This window comes from Pseudorca crassidens, chromosome 5 (assembly GCF_039906515.1).
Source record: "Pseudorca crassidens isolate mPseCra1 chromosome 5, mPseCra1.hap1, whole genome shotgun sequence".
NCBI classification, from domain to species: domain Eukaryota; kingdom Metazoa; phylum Chordata; class Mammalia; order Artiodactyla; family Delphinidae; genus Pseudorca; species Pseudorca crassidens.
In genome coordinates, this window is record NC_090300.1 from 113729166 (window position 1) to 113750643 (window position 21478).

Here is a 21478-nt window from a genome sequence, read left to right on the forward strand (position 1 = left end):
CACAATACAAATTTTTTCTATGTGATATACGAGAAACTGCTATGTTGAGTAAATTGGAACGTGTGTCTTTCAAAAGCTGAACTGTTGAAATGTGACTCCTTTAGTTTAATGTTTCTGGTAAAAAAAATATATATATATATATATATATATAATTCCTAAAAAGGGAAAATAAAAGAAATTTCTGTCCAACAGTATAAGAAAAAGGCTGTTTGATGAAGAAGCAAGTTTTGTCTTTATTTTGCTGATTATTTTAATGCTAATAGCACATATGAAACTTAGCCACTAAGGAATTTACCACGCGTCTCTAAAAAAGGAGAGACATTTTCTAATATAAACAAAATACAATTATATCCTTAGAATTTGAAAAATATACTGTTATCTAATATGCAGTTTATATTGTTTTCCCCCATTTACCCTTCAAATATCTTTTCTTTTCTTTTCTTTTTTTTTTTTTTTTTTGCGGTACGCGGGCCTTTCACTCTTGTGGCCTCTCCCATTGCGGAGCACAGGCTCCGGACGCGCAGGCTCAGTGGCCATGGCTCACGGGCCCAGCTGCACCGCGGCATGTGGAATCTTCCCGGACCGTGGCACGAACCCGTGTCCCCTGCATCGGCAGGCAGACTCCCAACCACTGCACCACCAGGGAAGCCCCCTTCAAATATCTTTTTAACCATTAACTTCAGTGGTGATCTTTTAACTATTAGAACATTTGTTTAGTAGAAATGGATTAGACTTCACTGGAATTCCACGTGTAAGATCTAAGACTAGTGGGCAGAAGTTACAGACAGGCATATATCTGCTTATTTTAAAGAGTTTTCTATAACTACAATGACCTGCCTAGTGAAAAAATAAGTTTGTAGACATTGAAAGTATTTAAAGAAAAACTGGCTGGCCACATGTAAGGGAGAAAGTAGTGAGTATTAATACACTGAGAAGCTGAACTAAATTACCTTCACTTCCACTCTAAGAGTCAATAATTTCATGGAAAATGTCATTGCTATATCACTTAAAAGCTTTCCCATGATTAAAATAATTTTAAAATAAGTAAGGTATGTGAACTGTGAAGTTTATATTTAATAAGTAAATGTTATAGGAAATAAATACCATGCTATTGTTTCACTTATGTTTCACTAGTTTAGATATTCTTCTTCACTGAATCATTTCTTATAATAGATCTATAAAATTTCTTTAAGAAAATGCTTAATCCTTTGGCTTGAAACCACCACAACAAACAAACAAAAATTTTTTTTTTTGATCCTGGTAGACCAAGACAGTGGATAGTATTGAAATAACAAAGTATAAGAAAAAAAAGAGAGAGCTGCATAGATACAGAATTCTGGAGATTGGCAAAGAATCACCTTCACATGATCATCTGAGTACTACTCAATAAATATGTGAATAAACTACCAAGATTCACATGAATAATTCAGATAAAGGGTCAACACTCACACAGGGCTGGGAGTAGATCCTGCTTCATCAGCCAGACTGGAAAAACTAATGATTCATCAGGCATGGGGTAGAGTACACAACAGAGTGTCTTAGTATTAGGGAATATGTAAACTATAAAGAGAATTGTTCTAGTCCTTCCTACGTTTTCTTAACAGCAAGTACTCACAGGATCAAATATTCCAGGAAAATTAAATTGCCTAGAAGTAAAACCAAATATATTATAAAAATATAAAAACACCCAGCATCTAACAAGGCAAAATTCACACTCTTTGTAGTCCAATAATACTTTAGCAGGTATATAATGGAGCATAGAAATACAAAACATAATGAAGAGATATATCACTTAGATGAACCTGTTCAAAACTGATAAATATAATAGAATTTTCAGAGAAACATATTAAAAGTTACCACAACTTTATTCTATGTGTTTAAACAGTTGAGAGACATAAAATATATCTGGTAGGCCCAAAAGGGCCCAAATTAAACTTCTTGAGATGAAAACTATACTGCAAACAACAAAGAATACTCTGAAGGAAATAACTAATTATAATAAATTATTGAAAAAGCTAGTAAACTTGAAGACATAAGAATATTTTTCCAATTGAAACACAGAGATAAAAGAGACTCAAAATTCATGAACAAAGCACCAGTGAACTGTGAGACTATTAAAGTGGTCAAATATATGTCTAACTGGAATCCATGAATGAATAGAAAAAGAGGTGGAAGTGAAAAGATAAAAACTTTGAAAAAAATAGATTAGTGTGATTTGAGTACATTCTAAATCTTAATGTACTCAAATAACTATAGTCAAGAAGAAAACTACATGGCACATCTTAATCAAATTGCTTAAAAATAATGATAGAGATGAAGAGTATAAATGAAAAGATGTTATATGTCAAGGAAGAAATATAGGAATGACAATTTCTCATTGAAAAAAATGAAAGGTAAGAGAAAAGCAGACTCAAAAATTTAAACACTTAAAGAAAACAAAAGCCAGCTAGAATTCTAAATGCAGCAAAAATATTTTTCCAACTTGAAGGTTAAAAAAAATAGACGTTTTAGGCACACAAAAGCTAATATATATATATATATACACACACACACACACATATATATATATATATAGTAAAAGAAGACTCACACTATAATATTAAAGGAAGTCTTTTAGAGAGAAGGAAAATCATAACAGAAAAGAATCTGGATCAATACCATCAAAAGAAGAGCATAGGCAATAGTAAGTAAACAGATAAATCTATGAGTTTTTAAAATAATTTAAATCTCATTAAATATAATTGATAGTTTAAATGTAAATAATAATAATGTACTGTAAGCCTATAAAATAAACATTAAATAGATGACAGCAATAACTCAAAAGTTTAGTGATAGAAATAGAACTAAACTATTGCAAATACACTATTGTTTTTACACAACACATGGAATGAGATACTATAATGTGAATGATACTATAATGCTATATACTGCAAACCATAAAACAATCATTAAAATAAAAAAGTAAATAGGTAATAATCCAACAGAATAAATAATATGCTATAGAAAGCAAGACCCAACTATATGCTACCCAAGGGAAGATACAAATATGCTGAAAATGAAAGGATGGGAAAACAAATATCATACTAATCAAAAGAAAGCTAGAATGACAGAGTCAATTTCTGAGAAAAGAATATTACCACTGTTAATGAAGGTCACTTCATAAGGATAAAGGGATCAATTTATTTAGTGCAAATAATAATCCTAAATATTTATCCACCTAGTAACATCTTCAAAATACATGAAGCAAAACTGATAAAATAGCAAGGAGAAATAGAAAAATACTATAGCTGGACATTTCAGTAGCCTTCTCTTAGTAAACTAAAGAAGTAGAGCATAAATCTATGAGATTATAGAAGATATAGAATGTTGAACAACACTATCAAACTGAGCTAAATGACATTAATAGAGCACTACACTCAACAACAGCACAATGCACATTCTTTTTAAAAGACCTCATATTTTGTACTAAAAGGAAGTTACATTAAATTTAAATGGATTCAACTCATATAAAGAATGTTCTTCGGCCAAAATGATATTAAGTTAGACATCAATAATAGACATACTATACCTTGAATTGACCACATATTTAGAAAGTAAGTAATACAATTCAAAATCACATATTAATCAAAGAAGAAAAATTTTTAAAACATGAAATTAGGAGATGTCTTCAGAAATTATATAGCAAATATGTGTAACACAAAATAATTATGAAAAGAATAAAGGTTTCTAATCAATGAATTATATTTTAATAATTTGAATAAGAAGAGCAAATTCAATTTAAAGAAAGTAGAAGAAAGAAAATAATAAAGATCAGAGTCAAAAATGAAATAGAGCACAGAGTAACAATTAAAAAATAAAATCAAGACCTAGTTTGCTGAAAATATCAATAAAATTCTATACATCTCCACAGACTATTAGAGAGGAAAAAAGAAGACAAATCAAACTATAAGGAATAAAACAGGTTACATCACTGAAACTCACTGATATTAAAAGGATAGTAAAGGCATATTTATGCCAATAAATTTAACAACTTAGACTAAATGTAAAAATTCCTTAAAAAACAAATTGCCAAAGCTCATTCAAGAATGAATGATTATCCTGAATAGTCCCATATCTACACAACCATTTGAGTATGTAGATAAAACCATTCTCACATAGAAAATACCATGTTTACATAGTTTTATTCTCAAAATCTACCAAATGTTTAAAGAAAATACAGTAATGATAACAATTCCACAAAAACTTATGCAGAATGTAAAAGATAATTTCCAACTAATTTACCATTACCATGTTACCAAAACCATATAGAGACAGTACAAGAAAAGGAAATCATAGACAAGTGATTTTTATAAATATAGATACAATAACTTACAATAATAACAAGTCAAGTACAAAAATATAAAAAGATGGTTAATGAACATGACCAAGTGGATCATGACAAAGAGGATGTGAATTATTAATGTCAGAAATGAAGAGAGACATAACTACAGATCTCAAGGATTTTAAAATAATAATAAGGAAATATTATGAACAATTCTACTGGGTGAAATAAACCAGTTCCTTGAAAAACACATTCTACCAAGATTTTCACAAGAAGAAATAGATGAGCTGAACAGGCCTCTATCTATTAAAGAAATTGAATCAATAATTAATAACCTCCCAAAACAGAGAGCACCAGGCCCAGATGTGTTCACCAAAGAATTCCACCAAACATTTAAGGAAGAAATATGCCAATTTACTACAATCATTTTCAGAGGATAAAAGCAGAGGGAATATTTCCTGACTCATTTAATGAGGCAAACATTATTCTAATACCAATACCAGAAAGACATTACAAGAAAACCACAAATCAGTATCTCTCATGAACATAGATGCAAAAAATATTCAACAAAATATTAGCAAATTAAACCCAAGAAGTACAAGTGTGTTTATATACCATGACCAAGTTGGATTTATCCCATTTATGTAAGGATGGTTCAACATTCAAAAATTAATGTAATGTTTCATATCAAAAGACTCAAAAAGAAAATTCATACTATTATATCAATAGATGCAAAAAAAGCATTTGAAAAAATCCAACACTCATTTATGATAAAAACTTTTAGAAAACTAGAACTAGAGAGGAACTTTCTCAACTTGTTAAAGATTGTCTAAGAAAAACCTGTAGCTAAGATTATAGTTAATGGTGAGAAACTTGAGGCATATCCACTAAGATCAGGACAAGGCAAGGATGTCAACTCTCATCACTCCTTTTCAACATCATAGTGGAACTCCTTCCTATTGCAATAAGGCAATAAAGGGAAATAAAAGGTATAGAGGTTGGAAAGGAAGACAAAAAATATATATATATTTTGCAGATGACATGATCATCTGTGTACAAAATTTGAAAGAAGTGACCCAAAATACCTCCTGGAATTAGTAAGTGATTATAGCAAGGTTGCAGAATACAAAGTTAATATAGTTAAGTCAATTGCATTCCTATATAATAGCAATGAATAAGTTGAATTTTGAATTAAAACATTATCATTTACATGAGCACCCCTCAAAATAAAACATTTAGGTGTAAATCTAATAAAATATGGAAAAATCTGTATCAGAAAAACTACATAACTCTGATGAATGAAATAATAGTATAAATAGAGAGATATTTCATGTTCATTGATAAAACGTTCAATATTGTCAAAAATGTTAGTTCTTCACAACTTGATCTACAGATTCAATGCAATCTCAATCAAAATCCCAACAAACTATTTCATGGATATGGTGATTTTAAAGTTTACATAGAGAGGCAAAAGACCATAATTGACAATACAATATTGAAGGACAAGAACAAGACACCAAGTCTTCCTATAATACTATAGTAATCAGGACAGTGTAGTATTAAACAAGCTGAGCAATGGAAAATAGAGACTGCAGAAAAAGACCCCATAAATATAGTCATCTGGTCTTTGACAAAGAAGCAAAAACAGTGCAATGGAGTACATATATTTCCTTCAACAATTGGTACTGGAACAATTGGACATCCACATGCAAAACAAATGAATCTGGACACAAACCTTATACCCTTCACAAAAATTAACACAAAATAGTTTAGAGACCTAGATGTAAAATGCAAAACTGTAAAACTTGTAGAATATACTATAGATGACTTTGGATATGGTGATACATTTTCAGATAAAATACCAAGGACATAATCTATGAAAGAAATAATTGATAAACTAGAATTTATTAAAATTAAAAATGTCTGCTCTCTGAATGTCAAGAAAATAAAACAAGCCAAGAACTGGGAGAAAATATTTGCAAAAGTCATATCTGATAAAGGAATGAAATATACACACACACACAAAACCAAAACAAACTCTTAATTAAAAAAATGATAATTTCATTAAAAAATGGGCCAAAGACCTTAATAGACACCTAACCAGAAAAGATGTGTGGATGACAAGTAAACATATGAAAAGGTGTTCCACATTATATGCAGTCAGAGAAATGCAAGCAAAAATGAGATGCCACTACACATCTATTAGAATTGCAAAAACCCAGAAGACTGACAAAAGCAAATGCTGACAAAGATATGGTACAATACAAACTCTTATTCATTGATGGTGGGAATGCTAAATGGTACAGGCACTTTGAAAGACAGTTTGGCAGTTTCTAAAAAAAACAAAATATACTCTTATCATACAATCCAGCAATCACACTCCTTGACATTTACCCAAAGGAGCTGAAAACATGTCCACACAAAATATCTCCACATGGACGTTTATAGTGGCTCTATTAATAATTGCACAAACTTGGAAGCAAACAAGATGTCCTTTCATAGGTGAATGGATAAATAAACTGTGGTACATCCAGAAAATGGAATATTATTAAGCAGTAAAACAAAATGAGCTTTCAAACCGTGAAAAGACATGGAGAAAACTTAAATGCATATTACTAAGTGAAAGAAGCCAGTTTTAAAAGCTCTACATGTGTGAGTCTAAATATATGACATTCTGTAAAACGCAAAACTACGAAGACAGTAAAAAATATCAGTGGTTGCCAGGGGTTAGAGCATGGGAAAGATGAATATACAAAGTACTGAGTCTTTTTAGGGCAGTGAAAATACTCTTTATGTTATGATGATAAGTATATGTCATTTACATTTGTCCAAAACTATAGAACACACAATATCAAAGTCCAAGGGAAACTATGGACTTTGGGTAATTATGATGTGTCAATAGAGGCTCATCTTTGGTTTTTAAAAAAGCCCCATTTTGGTGAGTGATATTGATAATGGGTGAGGCTATGCCTGTTGGTGGCAAAGGGTATATGAGAAATTTCTGTACCTCCCTCTCAATATTGTTGTAAACATAAAACTGCTCTAAAAATTAAAGCCTTAAAAAATTAATCATGTAATTCAGTATCTGTATTAGTTTTCTAGGGGTGCTGTACCAAAATACCACAGACTGGGTGGTTTAAGTACAGAAATTTGTTTCCTCCCCCAGTTCTGATGAATGGATGTCCAAGATCAAAGTGTCAGCTGATTTGGCTTCCTCCGAGGTCTTTCTCCTTACCTTGCAGATAGCTGCCTTCTCGCTGTGTGTTCACAAGGTCTTTCCTCTCTGCATATGTACTCTAGTGTTTTCTCTGGGTTCTATTTTCCCCTTCTTATAAGGACACTAATCAGATTGGGTGAGGGCCTATCCTAATAGCCTCATTTTAACTTAATTACCTCTTTAAAAGGTTCTATCACTGAATAAAGCCACATTTGAAGGTACTGAGAGTTAGAACCCCTACTTATGAGTTTTGAAGGGAAAAAACTTTCAGTCCATAACTCCATGTTTACAATAAAAAAGTACCACATCATCTCAACAGACAGAAAAAATGTCAGAATTTAAGTTCCAGTTCTCATAAAACCTCTCAGCAAACTAAAATGGAAGGAAGTTCCCTAACATATGGAAACCTACAGCTAATACCATGTTTAACCATGAAAAACTGATTATTTTCTCCCTTAGATCAGGAACATGACTAACATGTTTACTCTCCTTAATTTTATTTAACATTGTACTAGAAGCTCTAGAAAGGGCATTGAGAGGAAGAAATAAGTTAAATGCATCCAGATTGAAAAGGGAAAAATAAAACTGCCCTTATTCACAAATTACATAATTATCTCAGTAGAAAATCCACTGAAATCTACAAAAAAAGGTAATAGAGAAAGTCATTTAAAACAGTTGCTGGGTACAAGATCAATATGCAAAAATCAGCTGTATTTCTATATGCTAGTGACAATCAATTGGAAATTAAAATTTTAAAAAACACCATTTTAATAGCATTAAAAATAGAAAATAAAGAAAAAATATTACAAAAGATGTGAAAACCTCTATAGTGTAAACTATAAAATATTGCTTACAGAAATTAAAGCAGAGCTAAATGAAAGGAGAGAGATATATGCTCACCAGTTAGAACACTCAATATTTGTACAATATTTAAATCTCCCCCAACTAACAATTAGATTTAATGCCATTCTATTTAAAGTCCAAATAGGCATTTTTAAAAGAAATTGACAGTTATTCTAAAATTAATTAGAAAATTCAAGTGATCTAGCATAGCTAAAACAACTTTGAAAGAGAAGAACAAATTTGGAGTACTAACTACCTGATTTCGAGTTTTATTATAAAGCTACAGTAGTCAGTAGAGTGTGGTATAAAGGTAAGCAAATAGAACAATGAAACAGAATTCAGTGTCCAGAAATAGTCCCACACATATGGGAAACTGATTTCTGATAGAGGTGCAAAGGCAATGCAGAGAAGAAATGTCAATCTTCAACAAAATGTCTGATACATTTGGATAACCATATGCAGAAAAGTAAACTTGTATCTATATTTCACAACATACACAAAAATTAACTCAAAATATCATAGGCCTAAATACAAAACTAAAATTATATAATATCTAGAAGTAAACATGAGAGAACATCTTTGTGACCATGATTTACACAGAATTTTTTTTTAATTCTGATACCAAAGACATTATTAATAAATGGACAAGTTATTAAATTGGACCTCATCAAATTAACAACTTCTGCTCTTTGAAAGACACTGATAAGACTAAAGATAAACCACACATTGAGAGAAAGTATTTGCAAAGCATATATCTGAAAAAGGTCTTCTATTAAAAATATTAAAGTATACTTCAAACTTAATAATAAAAAACAGATAATCTAATAAAATATGGCCAAAATATCTGACTAGTCATTTTACTAAGGAAGATGGACAGATGGAAAAATGTGAAAAAAATCTCAATATCATTAGGGAAAGGAAAAAAATAATTTATAATGTGATACTGCTACAGACCTATTACAAAGGCTAAAATTTAAGAAGATTATACCTGCAGTCAGCATAACATAGAGGAATTAGAATTCTTGTGCATAGTGGTAGAAATGTAAAATAGCACAACTGATTTGAAAAATTGTTTGATAGTGTCTTAAAAGTTATACACTTACCTATCATATGATCCAGGCAATCCACTCCTAGGTATTATCCATTGAAAATGAAGGCATGTATCCATACAAAATCTTGAACACAAATGTTCACTGCAGCTCGTTTATAAAATCTGGAAAAAATTCAGATGTCTTTCATCAAGTAAATGAGTAAATAAAATGTGGTCAACCCATAAAATATATTGCTAACTCATAAATAAAAAGTCATGAACCACTGATACATACTGCAATGTGGAAGAATTTCAAAATCATTTTGTTAATGAAAGAGAGACAAAAGATTACACATTTTTATTCCATTTATATAAACTTCTAACATATACTGATAAAAATCCTATCAGTGCTTGCCTGGAGGAGTACTGCACCATAGCTTCATGTGTTCCCAGTAACTAGAAAGGAGTAGAAGCAGCTGGGAGAGAACTGCTACTATCTGAAAAGCTTCTCATGAGTCAGTTTAGGATTAGATTTTTGCTTTCTTTTCCATCACCACCACAAAAGAATAGAAATAGCTTTTACTACTGTTTGAAATGCCACTGCTTCCATGACTGCCAAAACTTACCTAGCCACAAAGATTTTGGCAAGTTGTAATAAAAATAAGCAATAAAACAAAACAAAGTTGAGCACTTAAGGGGACATGGTAACTGGAAAATAGAAGCCTAAACTAAGCTTAGTGAGTTGGAGTGGTGTATCATTAGCATGTCTTTGCTGATTTAACCCCACCACCAAAATAAGGGAAATTCAGAATATATTTAAGACATCATTTAAACATCTTTAAGAGTCCCAAACCAAAAAGAGGGAGAGAGAGAGAGAGATAAGAAAATAATCCAATTCAATCAGAAAGTATTTGTTTTAAAATATATTTTTAAAAGAAATCTGTGAAATAATACAGGACAAACAATGGGGAAATGGTAATGAAATAAAGGTAAAACAAGAATAGAAGTGTATCTATAGTTGAAACTGAGTGATGCATACATGATTTTTAAAAGTAATATTCACATTAGTTTTTTTTTTAATAATTAAAGTGGTAATTAAGAGTTAAGTGATGGAATTGGTCATGATTTGGGAGTGAAGTTTTAGATATAGCAGTCAGAAGAAACAGGTAATGATATAAACTGAATTCAGAAAGGAGATTTTGAAGCCAATCCTTTTTGAAAATATCTGCTTGAAATATCCATGCACATCTAGGGAAAGTTAGAATAACTGAAAAAATATGTATTTTTGACGTCCAATATGTGCATCCCAGGTTTCTGGCCAGTTAGTTAATTAACAAACTCCTTTGTTTAGGATGACAATCTCTACTCCCTTGAAATTATTAAGCTCTTTTTAAGTAAGTTTAATCTCAAGAAGCTTTCTGACTAAATATGATAAATCATGCACATGGTGTTAGCAATTTTGTACTAAATTAAGAGAAATCTGTTTAAATTTGTTATGTAACATTTTCATAACAGTAAATTTGGAGGACTTGATACATTAGGTTTCAGATTTTAATGTAATATGTGGAATTCTGTAATTTTTTAAAAATTTGAATTAGGAATGTATATGATATTTTTTTGATTTAGTCCATTAACACCATTGGACTATTTGAGCAAACTCAAAAGAAAGTTCATTGTATTTATAAATTCAATATATTAAATTTAAAAGATGTTTAATCACTACAAAATTTTTCTTACTATGTCATATGAAATTAAACGGAAAGAAAATGGATATTTTAAAGTCTGAATATGAGGAAATTTAAGTTGTAAACTGAAAATGATTATATAAAGGAATTTAATCTGCTTCACTTGAGGTAAACAAATGAATAAAACAAAATACAATTTTCTTTATTAGATTTATAAATATAATAGCATTAATTATAAGCTGAATTTAAATGCTTTAAGAATACTAGATTCCAGGGCAGAATGTAGTATTTAAGAATACTAGGGCAGAAAAAGTGTGGAATTAGAGAGGTCAATAAATCTGAGAGATCATTAGGAAAAAAGTCAATAGTCTATGTGATGGATTGGATATAAAGTTTATGGGGTAGGAAGGTTAAACTGTGATTCCTAGGTGTCTGGTCCCTTGGGACTATTGGGAAATGTTGTCATTTACTGGGATAAGGAACTCTAAAGGAAGGCAATTTTAAGGGGTAGAGGTGCCTGGGTTTATTTTCCCAGTATTGACTTTTGGGTTAATACATGTTTAGGATTCAGAGAAGATATCAGACCTAGGGATATAAATTTGGGAGTCATTTAGATATAGGTGTTTACCCAGCCCACCTAGGAAAACTTGTATAGAGAAGAAGAAATTTCAAGACAAAGTGTCAAAGAACCCCAACACTAATACTTGAGTAAATGAAGATGTGATGGCAAAAAAAAAAAAAAAAAAAAAAAAAAGAGTGACCAAAGTGGTAGGAGAAAAAACAGTAAAGTTTTGCCGGGGAATCTAATACAAGAGATTTTTTTAGCGCAAATAATCCTAAGAAGTTAAGCAAGATAAAACATAAAATATCCACTAAATGTAAAGACACAGAGGTACTGGAAATCTGGATTCTTAGTCATTGGGAATCTTTGTAAGACTGGGAGTGCAAGGTTGAAATTGAATGAGGGGGTGTCAGGAAAGTTAATGAAAGAAGAAAGTCATCTATAATGGGAAGGAGACTGATAGGCTAGGCAACAGGAGGTGATGTGTGATCAGTATTGTGTGTTTAGTATTTTCCTTTAAGATAGGAGACTCTGTAACGTGGGGGACATGGAGATATTGAACATATAAGGGAAAGTAGTTGAATTTTCAATTCTTGAGGTGAAAATAAGAACTGTAATCTACTGCACAGTTTAAAGTAGTCACCTAAAATATTTGGAGGAACACCTCCTTCATTGTACAAGAAGATAAACTGTAGACATAGAAAGACTGGTAGAAGGCATCCCTGTCTCAAACCTTCTGCATGGAGAAGATTCAGGGGAAGAAGGTCAGGTATTTATAAATAATGGGAACGTTTTACAAATCATTGTTTTAGCAATTAGGGCATTGAATTTGAACATAGAAATTTAGTAGTGTGCATCGATAGAAGTAAAGTGTCAAACTCCATTGCAGTCATATTTGAGGTTCTTGGTCCTGCATTTATCATGTCTGCAACATGCCGTTTATTATGACTATCTAACAAAGCACAAAAATAACTCATAGATTATTTCCCTGTTAGTGTCTTTGCCGTGCAAGGTAAGGTAATTTAGGATGAATGTACTGTGAACATTTTGCTGGATCAGAAAGGAAGTGAAGAAAGGATTGTCAGAATGAAGAAGGATCTGGGAACTGGGTGTCCTAACGAGAAGAAAAAAGTTATTTATAGTTTTTTTCTTTGACTAAGGAAGTCTTTTTTTTTTTTTTTTTTTTTTTTTCTAGAGAGAAGAGACATATGTTTGAATTGGTAATTTTAGAGATTAGAATCAGGGGAACCAAAAGTTTCTGTTGTTGAGAAGGCATTTTATTAAAAGTCTCAAAAAAAAAAAAAACACAAAAGAGTCTGTAAATCAGGAGGGTAAGAAACTGGGACAAAGTCATCAGAAAAAAAAGTTATCTATATAGTGTATGAAGCCATTCAAAGAACTGACCAATTTCTTTTGTGAAAGAGTAACAGCTTCCAAGAATTTAACAGATGTCAATTACTAGGAGTGAGGGAAAGATTGGTGGGAAGAGGGTTTAAACAATGGCAGGTATCACAAAGCTTCATATGTATTTTACTTTTGTGGTGTTGTTTGTTGACTGGTTTTCCTAGAAAGTGGTAAAGAATTGGGCTAGAAACAATAATAAGGGTATCAACTGCATGGCTGGGGGGAGGTGCTGAAGAGGAAATTGTGCCTTTAAGGAAGAAAAAGATTTCATTATCAAGAGAAGGAACAGGTGGCTTCCCTGGTGGCGCGCCTGCCGATGCAGGTGGCTTCCCGCGCCTGCCGATGCAGGGGACGTGGGTTTGTGCCCCAGTCTGGGAGGATCCCACATGCCGCGGAGCGGCTGGGCCCGTGAGCCATGGCCGCTGGGCCTGTGCATCCGGAGCCTGTGCTCCGCAGCGGGAGAGGCCAGGGCAGTGAGAGGCCCGCGTACCGGAAAAAAAAAAAAAAGAGAAGGAACAGAAAATTCTTTCATGAGGCGGTGATAAAGTCACTGAAAATGTTGTGTAAATTCCTGTAAGCAGATAGAATTTAAGAGATGGTGGATGAACCAAGGTCATAATTGAGATTTAGAACAGTTGGAGAGATTTGGCCTAGGAGCTTAAGTTTTGTGTATTTATGAAAACAAACATGAGAGGCCTAGGGATCTTGTTTAAAGAATTTTTGAGGTCTATATTAGTTTTCTATTGTTGAGTGACAGATTACCACTAATTTAGTGGCTTAAAACAATACCCGTTTAACTCACATTTTTGTAGGTCAGAAGTCCGGACAGGCTTGAGAATTTTCTGCTTAGAATTTCATAAGACCAAAATCAGGGTCTCAACCAGGCTGGGTTCTTATCTGGAGTATCGGAGAATTTGCTTCCAAACTCACTCAAGTTGTTTGTAGGATCCAGTTCTTTAAGGTTGACTGAGGGCCCCTTTTTCTTAGTGGCTCTTAGTTGGGGGGGCGGGCGGGGTACTGGTGCTCCTAGCTTCTAGAAGCTATCAGTCTCAGTTCTTTTTCAGGAAGTCTCCTCCATCTTTAAAGCCAAACAACAGCACATTAAATCACTCTCCTGGCTTGAATCTATTTAACCTTTCCTCTCTGCTTTTAAGAGCTCATGTGATCAGATCAAGCCTACCAGATGCTCTGATTTTCTTAAGGTCAACTGTGCCATATAACATAATCAGCAAAGTAATACCACCTCATATTATCAATTTCTAGGGATTAGGGTTTAATATCTTCGGGAGACATTTTACAAATTCTGCCTACCATAAGGTCTTTGAGGAAGGTAGGAATTGGGCTTGGAGGCTGAACTATTATCACTCATCTACACCAACATCTTAACCTGGAACACACATTAGAATCAATCGCTACTCAGGTTTGGGGTCTTCCCCAGAACAATCAAATTAGAATTTCTGAAGGTGGAGACTAGGGATCAGTGCAAAGCTTTACAATCACCTTAATGTGTAACATCTGCTGTCTCTGCAGTTACAGGTTAACTCACTTAGGGCTATATATGTGGTAGCAACAACAGAAACAGTTTGAATTAACACTAGATTTTCTCAATCTCATTTGACTCTGAGCATTTCCCAGTGTCTCTTTCTAATTTCAAAGATTCTGAGTGTTCTAATTAAGTTGAATATTTGTGTGCACATTATGGTCCACATGTGAACAGTGCACACGTGCACATAGGAATCAATCTACAGACGGATGATAAATAGGCCTTGCCAAATTTGGAGAATGACTTAAAAACATTTAAAACCTGCTGAAGCATTAAATATTTTCAAAGGTGGTTTATGCAATAGGAATATCAGATTTCTGAGTGAAACAGTGGACCCATTAAATATACCTATGGAGTATGTAAGCATTAGGAATATTATTTGATATTTTGGAAAGGCATATACAAGCCTTTGTAAAACTGAAAGCCTTTCTAGTGTAAATTTTTCTGGAATTATGTTTACATCAAGTCAGAGCTTACTACTGTAATAACTAAATAATTCCAAATTGTTCCCTAAATTTGAATTAACCTTGATCATTCATAAATAATACATTTATTTCAAAATGACAAATTTCTAAGGAAAAAACTAAAAGCACCACTATCAATGGCCATTCCATCAAAAAAATTAATTAAATATATTGACTATATGAAAATATTTGCATCCTTATTATATTTGAATCTGGATGTATGTCGCATATAACAAATATATAACTGACCTGTTTAAATTGTGAAATATTATTCTAATCTCCTGAAAAATTAAAAGACAATTATTGTCCTCAAAGACTCAACAATCCAATGTGAGAGGCAGAAATAATAATGAATAATGACAATAATAGTAAGAACACTTGGTGAGTGATCTTGGTTGAAAGGTTCAAAAGCATTGACTAATTTAATCCTCACATCCACGGTGGCATTGGTACTTTTGTTTTTAATTAATTAATTTATTTTTGCTGTGTTGGGTCTTCGTTTCTGTGCGAGGGCTTTCTCTAGTTGTGGCAAGCAGGGGCCACTCTTCATCGTGGTGTGTGGGCCTCTCACTATCACAGCCTCTCTTGTTGCGGAGCACAGGCTCCAGACGCGCAGACTCAGTAATTGTGGCTCACGGGCCTAGTTGCTCCGCAGTATATGGGATCCTCCCAGACCAGGGCTCGAACCTGTGTCCCCTGCATTACCAGGCAGATTCTCAACCACTGCGCCACCAGGAAAGCCCCGGTACTTTTGTTTTTTAAGTCTCATTTCCCAGATGAAAAAATGAAGCCCAAAGAGCTCCAGTAACCTGGCTCAGATTACACAGCTTTTTAGTTACTGTGGGAGTAAGATTATAATTCAGGTAGTAAAACTGCAGAAAGCATACTTTTAGCCACTTTACTCTAGAGACTCCTGCAGCAGTAGGACTACCTCTGACAAAACTAAAATGTGGAACAAAATGCTTGAAGGCTTACATGCAAATATAAATTATTTATTTAGATTTGAGAGGTGACATATGAATTGCAGGTAGAATTTCACCAGTTACAAAATTTGCGAGGGCAGAGGATTCAAGACACTAGCAGTGTCATGAACTGAAGTCTTAATGAGTAGTTTAAAACACTGAGACTGCATTATTATCTTTCTTTTAGAAATCTCATAGGGGTATTCATTACCTGCTCCCTTCATTATATCATCTCTTACCTATTCTTAAAATATTTTAATCTGACTTTTAACCATTCCATAGAAATATTTTCTCTGCATTATCTTTCTCCACTTTATTGAGATTGGGTAAAATTGTATAAAATATTGTTGTCAAATTATTTGACACAAAAAATTGTATATATTTTTATATCTACCATAAGCATACAAGGAAACCAAATGTTAGAATTTTTAAAATATTTCATTATTTAGAGTTACAAATTATTACCTCATTTTGATAACTTTTCTTATAACAATGGAAGTCTCTAGATGTAATAAAGGGCATACATATAAACTACAACTAACAACATGCCTAATGATGAATTATTGAACACTTGCCATTATATCTGGAAACAGAGAGTATGTTAAGTTTTATCATTTCTATTCAAAATTTTACTGGAGTATGTAGTCAGTGTAATGAAAAAAAATGCATGAAGATTCAATGAGGTACTTTCTGGCCCCTCCCATTCAAACGAGTGTGTTTTGAACTGAGCTCTTGCTTCCTCTAGAACAAGACTGCACCAGGCTGGGAAGGGGGGTTGGGGCAAGTGTGAGTAAAAGTGACAAGAAATTTCCCACTATTTCGAATGTGACTTTTTCTTGAGTGGGTGTTCACTTGGTTGCTGTAGACCTTTGACTGTTTTCCAGAGCTCTTATAAAGTTACTTTAGCTAGTCTCTAGTTTAATAGCTTTTGTTTATTTGTTTGGATTTTAATATTTCTGTGGATGATGAGGGCTTAGAGCTTCCTAATCCACCATTTTGCTAATGTAACTCTGGAAACTTAGAACTTCTTTATATTGTTTGTTTCTCAGCAAATGTTGAAAATTATTTCAACAAATTAATACTAATAATCATTTATTTAATGTATTTCAGGACCTGTACCAACATCACCAGTTTTTTTTTTAATCTTTCAATTCTCAGATTAAGAAAAGGTGGAGGTACAAATAATTAAAGCAATTTTTTTTCTGACATTAACCTTCTGTTACTAACTCTGCAATACTGGGATTATTCTCATAGGATTGTTATATTAATGCCATGATTTTTGAAACGAATTTTAAGTTCAGTGCATAAGGTATTGCAATTATTCAATAATTTGAAATTGCTATTGTTATCTTTATGTGGCTAAATACTAAAAGATCCATATTTTATTTATTTTTTTAATTTAATGTTTTATTGAAGTGTAGTTGATTTGCAATATTGTGCCACTCTCTGCTATACAGTAAAGTGATTCAGTTATACACATATAGACATTCTTATTTTATATTATTTTCCATTATGGTTTATCATGGATACTGAATATAGTTCCCTGTACTATACAGTAGGACTTGTTTATCCATCCTATATACAGTAGTTTTCATCTGTTAATCCCAATCTCCTAGTCCTTTCCGCTCCTGCCCCTCTTCCCCTTGGCAACGGCAAGTCTGTTCTCATTTCTGTGAGTCTGTTTCTGTTTTGTAGATAGGTTCACTTGTGCCACATTTTAGATTCCACATATAAATGATATCATATGGTATTTGTCTTTCTCTTTCTGACTTACTTAGCTTGGTATGATAATCTCTAGTTTTATCAGTGTTGCTACAAATGACATTACCTCATTCCTTTTTTATGACTGAGTAGTATTCCATTGTATATATGTACTACATCTTCTTTATCTATTGATCTGTCAATGGACATTTAGGTTGTTTTCATGTTTTGGCTATTGTGAATAACATTGCTATGAAAATATGTGTGCATGTATCTATTTGAATTATAGTTTTGTCCAGGTATGTGCTCAGGAGTGGGATTGCTGGATAATATGGTAATTCTATTTTTAGTTTTCTGAGGAATCGCTACACTTTTCCAGTGTGGTTGCACCAAATTACATTCCCACCAACAGTGTAGGAGGGTTCCCTTTTCTCCATACCCTCTCCAACATTTGTTATTTGTAGACTTTTAATGATGGCCATTCTGACTGGTGTGAGGAGGCAGTACCTCTTTGTAGTTTTGATTTGAATTTCTCTAATAATTAGTGATGTTGAGCATCTTCTCATGTGCCTACTGGCCATCTTCTTTTGAGAAATGTCTATTGAGGTCTTCTGTCCATTTTTTGATTGGGTTGTTTCCTTTTTTGTTGTTGAGTTGTATGAGCCATTTATATATTTTGAAATTTTGGAGATTAAGGCCTTGTCTGTTGCATCATTTGCAAAATTGTCTCTCATGCTGTAGGTTATCTTTTCTTTTCTTATGGCTTCTTTGTTGTGCAAAAGCTTGTAAGTTTGATTAGGTCCCACTTACTTATTTTTGTTTTTATTTCTATTGCCTTGGGAGAGTTATCAAAGAAAACATTAGTACAATTTATGTCAGAGAATATTTTGCCTATGCTCTCTTTCTGAGATTATTTTTGAACATGACATGAGGGTGTGTTCTAACTTCATTGATTTACATGCAACTGTCCAACTTTTCCAGCACCAATTGCTGGAGATACTGTCTTTTTCCCATTTTAGATTCTTCTCTCCTTTATCAAAGTCTAATTGACCGTAGGTGTGTGGGTTTATTTCTTGGCTCTCTATTCTGTTCCATTGATCTGTACATCTGTTTTTATACCAATACCACACCATTTTGATTACTGTAGCTTGTTGTATTGTCTGAAGTCTGGGAGAGTAATGTCCTCTGCTTTGTTTTTATCTTCAGGATTGCTTTGGTAATTCTGGATCGCCTATGGTTCCATATAAATTTTCAGATTATTTGTTCTAGTTCTGTGAAAAATGTCATGGGTATTTTGATAGGGATTACATTAAATCTGTAGATTGTTTCGGGTAGTATTGCCTTTTTAACAGTATTCATTCTTCTAATCCAAGAGCATGGAATATCTTTCCATTTCTTTGCATCCCCTTCAATTTCCTTTATTAATGTTTCATAGTTCTCAGTATATAAGTCTTTCACCTCCTTGGTCAGGTTTATTCCTAGGTGTTTCTTTTTTTTTTTTTTTTTTGGTGCTTTTTTAAAAGGTATTTTTTTTAAACATTCCCTTTCTGATATTTCATTGTTTGTGTAAAGAAATGCAACTGATTTTTGAGTGTTAATCTTGTATCCTTCTACTTTGTTTAATTCATTTTTTAGATCTAGTAGTTTTTGTGTGGAGTCCTTAAGGTTTTCTATATATAGTCTCATGTCATCTGCATATAGTAACAATTTTACCTCTTCCCTTCCAAGTTGGATACATTTTCTTTCTTTTTGTTGTCTAATTGCTGTGGCTAGAATTTCCAATACTACGTTTAAGAAAAGTGATGAGAGTGGGCATCCTTGTCTTGTTCCAGATTTTAGTGGGAAGGTTTTTAGCGTTTCCCCATTGAGTATTATATTGGCTGTGGGTTTGTCATAAATAGCTTTTATTACGTTTAGATATGTTCCCTCTATTCTCACTTTGGTAAGAGTTTTTATCATGAATGAATGTTGAATTTTTTCAAATGCTTTTTCTACATCTATTGAGGTGATCATGTAGTTTTTCACTTTTCTTTTGTTAATGTGGTGTTTACATTGATTGATTTGCAAATGTTGAACCATCTTGTGAACTTCAGATGAATCCCACTTGACCATGGTATATGATCATTTTTATGTGATGTTGGATTTAGTTTGGTAATATTTTGTTTAGAATTTTTATTCATTGAATTTATTGGCCTGTAATGTCTTTTTTTTGGTGGTGTCTGTTTGGTTTTGGTATCAATGTGATGGTGGTTTCATACAATGTCTTTGGGAGTGTTCTGTCCTCTTCAATCTTTTGGAAGAGTTTAAGAAGAATCAATATAAAATCTTCTTTGTATGTTTGGTAGAATTCGCCTGTGAAGCCATCTGGTCCTGAACATTTGTTTGTGGGGAGTTTTTTGTTTGTTTGTTTTAACTAGCATGTTGTTTAGTCAACATGGAGTCAGTTTTTTCTCATTTCTTTTCCTGTGGTTGATTTCTAGTTTCATGCCATTGTGGTCAGAGAAGATGCTTGATATAATTTCTATACTCAAATTTGTTGACATCAGTTTTGTGCCCTAGTATGTCGTCAATCCTAGAGAATGTTCTGTGTGTGATTGAAAAGAATGTGTATTCTGTTTTGTTTCGGGATTTTCTGGATGTAATGTCCTAAAAATGTCAATTATGTGTAACTGTTCTATTGTATCATTCAGGATCTCTATTGCCTTTTTGATTCTCTATCAGGAAGCTCTGTCCATTGATGTGAGTGGGGTGTTAAATTCTCCTACTATTATTGTGTTCCCAATGATTTCTCCCTTTAGGACTGTTAGTATTTATTTTATGAACATGGGTGCTCCTATATAAGGTGCCTATAAGTTGATGATTGTAGTATCCTCTTCTTGTATTGATCCTTTTATCATTGTACAGTGTCCTTCTTTCTCTTCCTTTATATTCTTTAAGGTCTATTTTGTCTGATGTGAGCATTTCAACTCCCACTCTCTTCTCATTTCTATTTGCCTGAAATATCTTTTCCATCCCCTCACTTTCAATCTATGTGTGTCCTTTGCCCTAAGGAGAGTCTCTTGTAGGCAGCATATCGTAGGCTCTTGTTTTTATCCAGTCTGCCACTCTATGACATTTTAAAGTTTGTTATTTATTTATTTTTTATATAGCAGGTTCTTATTAGTTATCTATTTTACACATATTAGTGAATATATGTCAATCCAAATCTCCCAATTCATCTCACCACCACCACCGCACCACCCTCCACCCCCGTTTCCCCCCTTGGTGTCCATACATTTGTCCTCTATATCTGTGTCTCTATTTCTGCCTTGTAAACCAGTTCATCTGTACCATTTTTCTAGATTCCTCATATATGCATTAATATATGATATTTGTTTTTCTCTTTCCGACTTACTTCACTCTGCATGACAGTCTCTAGGTCCATCCATGTCTCTACAAATGACCCAATTTTGTTCTTTTTATGGCTGAGTAATATTCCATTGTATATATGTACCACATCTTCTTTATCCATTCATCTGTTGATGGGAGTTTAGGTTGCTTCCGTGACCTAGATATTGTAAATAGTGCTGCAATGAACATGGGGGTGCATGTGTCTTTTTGAATTATGGTTTTCTCTGGATATATGCCCAGTGGTGAGATTGCTGGGTCATATGGTAATTCTTTTTTTAAGGAACCTCTATACCGTTCTCCATAGTGGCTGTATTAATTTACAATCCCACCAACAGTGCAAGAGGGTTCCCTTCTCT

At 33.0% G+C, this 21478-nt stretch overlaps 1 long non-coding RNA gene across 1 annotated transcript in view; it reads right to left on the reverse strand.

Moving 5' to 3' along the window:
* Window positions 1–21478, reverse strand: part of LOC137224540 (uncharacterized) — a 259089-nt gene that overhangs the window by 160207 nt on the left and 77404 nt on the right. The window contains exons 3-4 of the long non-coding RNA XR_010943375.1: window positions 13865–14140; window positions 9485–9594 (exon numbers count right to left, since the gene is read on the reverse strand). This is a non-coding gene — a long non-coding RNA (uncharacterized lncRNA). The remainder of the gene's footprint in view (window positions 1–9484; window positions 9595–13864; window positions 14141–21478) is intronic.